Raw genomic sequence first — 4,347 nt, forward strand, 5'->3', positions numbered from 1 at the left:
AATTTGTGATGTGAATTATATTTTTATTATAAAACATAAAAATTATTTTAAAAAACTACAGCGACGATAAATTACAATCATCAAGACTGTGCAAACAAAAATTATATTATAAGAGTTTGAGGATAATATTAAAATTCCCTTCACGGAGATTATAAGATTATTCATCTATAGATTATTCATCTATTATTCATCAGAACATTACGCGATCATGAAACGCAAAACGTGAAAGATACGAAAGAGCAAACGATCAGCTTCTATGGCACGGAAATCGGTGGCAGTCGGTGGATTAAATCCGAGTAGTAACTTCCGCTACTTATTGTCCACATAGCAGCAACAGGTAGTGGACTCGGTCGAGGTCCCACCGCTTCCTTCATTTCACAAATTCCCAGCCGTCTATTTCGCGCTGCAAAATGAATGCGCATCCCGGCATACCGAAACGTGAACAAGGGTTCGCGAAGAAAAACGGAAACTTGCCGCGCACACGTCCCGACTTCCGCGCTGAAACATCCCCGATGGCCCCGAAAAGGCCGGCTCAACGAGAGAAACTTTCGAATTTCCTCAGGAGGTTTTACTAACGAAACAGTCCCGCCGAAGAAATACTCGGCTGTGTAACTTTTGTGGAAGGTATCTGGTTCAAAGATAAAAGAAAATGATCAGATCACTTATAGACGTCATATTTGATCAAAAGTTCATCATATATGAATCACTTATTTGAAATATAATATCTCAGCAAGTTTTCAGGTGAAAGCAACTAAAACTTCTCATAATAATTTATTAACTTCAAATAATTTACGTAAAAAGGAAAGTCTCTTAAAAAGACTGATTTCTGCTCAAAAGGTGTAAATAAAAGATATTATGGAGGAGTGTTTTTTGTAGTGTGACACACTCTAAATAGAAATCGACCTTTTTGGATATCCTTTTTTTATATTGTCTTATATCTACTTTTATTTTAACTTCTATCACATTTTATATATATATATATATATATATATATATTATATAAATAAATAAATATATATATATATATATATATATATATATGCGTGGATTTTTTTTTCATCCCTTGGGTCAAAGTATCAATTCGATACACCTACATTAACTACGCGATGTTTCTAAAATATTGAATAAAAAAGGTTTCTCCACACACACACACACACACACACACACACACACACACACACACACAAAATGTAAGATTAAAATTATTAATATTTGATGGTGCAGTGATGTGATATATTAACCGCTATTTTCTATGTGAATGCACTTATTAAATATATGCTAATGAATATTATTCCGCGAGCGAATATTGCGAATTATTCGAAGGTATAATGGAATTCTCGTCGCCAAGCGTATCGCCATAATAATGACAAAGCCTCGTCGCGATGTCCTGGTGCCAGGATTTGCAAGCTGCTTCAACGAACGTTATTCAACAACACCGCGATTATTCTAATGAGATTCGGGATCTCGCGTGCGGAATAGCGGCCGACGAGAGAGCGAAGAAGGGTCGAGGCGTTGAAACCTTATAGCCCGGTCAGATTTCAAATATGATTAGCACTCGGTATTAGCCGCGGGCACTGCTTCGTCTATTAACGCGCGACTGTATCGAGTAAGATGTAAATGCCTCTTTTTGCTACGATCTAATTTTGCCATTAAAGTGCCGTTTTATTCCTGATTGATAACGTTGAATTTATTCCGTGCGTCACACATTATTCCAACTATTCATGTTATGTGATAATGCCCGCGGTTACCGCTTCACGATACAATTATTCGTGCATGGCGTGCGATTGTCGTTAGTACAATTGTTTACGCAATAACATATGTTAAACCGACATCATTATTCCTCATTAACTGTACAGTGTTGTGAATTTTGAGATCAAAGCTCTCCATAATTTTGGACAATCTTTTTCATAAAGATAAATATAAAATTACGTATAAGCATTTTTCCATACAAATATGTGTTTCTGTAGCAAAAGTACGTGATAAAAATAGAATATTATTTGCTTAAAATGATTATAAATTCTCTATTTATGCTACAATATCATTAATAAAAAAGTTCAATAATAATTATAAATATAACATTATACTAATCTTTTTTCTCTTCCTTTTCTTCGTATAATGTATATTTTTAGATGTTTTCAAAAGGAACGCGCAGGATATCGATAAAGATAAACATGGAAATAGCATATCGAATCAGCCTTGCCTAGATCAACAAATCAGATTGAACCCTGCTGAATATGAATGAACTGCCCGCAGGGCCAACGTCAAACGTTCAGCGAGGACACGCCGTCTTTCTATAGGCTCTACTAATATTCCTAAGTGCATCATCAGCCGCTTGGTACAATGTTGCACGAGTTCTGATACGATGCAAGCCATGCACTAACCACTTCCCACCCACCAACCCTTTTATCCCTCTCTCATCACTTGGCCTTCAATTCCTCTCGCGCGGGCATAATCCCCACTTCCCATGATTACTTACGATTTTATCCTGAACACAAAAATTGCGCCGCATTATTGTAGTCGTAATCTCTGCAATAATAGCGACGTGAAGAATAACGTGCGTTTATTCTCTTTTGCTCTCTTTCTTTATTTTTTTTCTGTGTTCTCTCTATAAATCGTAAATCAATAGTAAAAGAGAATAAAAGGGATCGAAAGATAGAGATATGACGAGTCCGGAAAATGGATATCAGACTAACTCGCTCGTCCTCCTTTAAGTTTCACTCGTGTTCTCTCGTATGTCCTTTCTCGAGAGCATCGCAAAAATTCTGTGACTTTGTGACTACCAATCAACGTTGGTAGTCTGCTGTCTCGCGCTTGTGTGGCAACGAAACATCGAAAAGGTGTCATCATCAAGCTTATAGTATTTTTCGCCTCAAGATCAATGTCTTTTGTAACGAAGCACAATATGATACAATATATTGCACACTATGAAATAATTCCTAATACACATATTGCATGTTATAGGTATATACCGTCAACCATAATTTTTATTTCAAGAACTTTTTTCACTTCTCCGTCATTATTTTGGCGGATCCGTTTAGCTCCCTGGGAAGTTCCGTGTGTACTCCTAATTATCATTGAGGGATTTAACAAGGACAATTCCGCCACAGGTGAGCCGGGTCGTGAGCCCGGCGATGACGCGAAGGAACGAGGGGGGAACCAGAAGAGCGGAGCAGGTGGATTGCTCGCCGAGGTTATGCAAGACATTCAGACTCTATCCGCGATGGCAGAGACCGAGGTGGCATTTAAGGATTACCGGAGTTTAGCATAATATCAGCAGAAGTGGGAAGAGGACAACAAGCAAGCGTCGTTGTCGGGGCGATGAGAGGGCGACGGATGACGGTGGAAGATGAAGCCCGCGAAGAGGAATGCGCCCGAGGAAGGGGCACAGGTATTATTCATGGATTACCTCACTTGTCTCGGCTACAATCCTCCCAAAGCCTCCATTAGAATAATTGCTTCTTCATCTTCGCGCTTACGCGATTGCTACCGCCTACCGCGTTCCTCGATCCGTTCTTCCTTCAGAAATTCACCGACTTTGCCATCAGCAACATGTCGCCACGCTTCCATATACGCACGCATCGGTTTTTCTCCCCATTGTCTGTTTACTTTGACTTGACACGAAGAGGAGCGTGTCACATCTCGAGAAGATTTGTCGTCGAGAAAACATATATCAGACATAGATGCAGCCTCCTATCCAAATAAAGATGTAATCAAATTATCCCGAGTTAATTTTGGGCAGAGAAATCAAATAAACGAAACAAATAAATTATTCTTGAATCTTGAATCAATGGAGACATTATGGATCGTCGTTCATATGCATGTTTCGCGGCGCATTTAGCGTTACAACGAAATATTGTAGCTTTAATTATTCAGCAAAATATCATGGCGCGTAATATTAAGTAGAGCTGAATTTTGTGTAAATATAACACAAACATTTTTCCCACTCATTCTACGCTTTCTTAAGTATAAAAAATATCGTGCTGCGATCTTTTAGATTTTTGTATTTCGCAACGTCCGGTTACACTCTGGTCTGCACGCAAATTCTACACTGCGAAGAAAAAACTGCAATATACATCCCGGTTACGGAAGTACAAGTGGCAGACCATTAGCCAGGGAGGAAGTCTTTTAAGAACAAGGAAGAGAGTGCTGAGCAGTGCTGAGCGATTCCTTGAAGTTGCAGAAGTGCGAGCGAGAAGTTGTCAGCAGACTGCTGCTCGAGAACTTTGTGTTCGTCGACTATTCACGATTCTACCTTTTAACCCTTTCGCTACTCAAGTAACGATTGTAGTCAGCATCAGTCAAATGCTGAACCGACTATTATAGTTTGCCAAGCAAAATGATCAACTA

At 38.9% G+C, this 4,347-nt stretch overlaps 1 long non-coding RNA gene across 1 annotated transcript; it reads left to right on the forward strand.

Moving 5' to 3' along the window:
* Nucleotides 1–1,120: 1,120 nt before the first annotated feature.
* Nucleotides 1,121–4,347, forward strand: LOC143897212 (uncharacterized). The gene is made up of 2 exons (XR_013256877.1): nucleotides 1,121–3,388; nucleotides 3,995–4,347. It is a non-coding gene; the product is annotated as an uncharacterized LOC143897212 (long non-coding RNA).

The sequence above is a fragment of the Temnothorax americanus genome, unplaced genomic scaffold (assembly GCF_048541705.1).
Source record: "Temnothorax americanus isolate GAGA-0224 unplaced genomic scaffold, ASM4854170v1 Scaffold2, whole genome shotgun sequence".
NCBI classification, from domain to species: domain Eukaryota; kingdom Metazoa; phylum Arthropoda; class Insecta; order Hymenoptera; family Formicidae; genus Temnothorax; species Temnothorax americanus.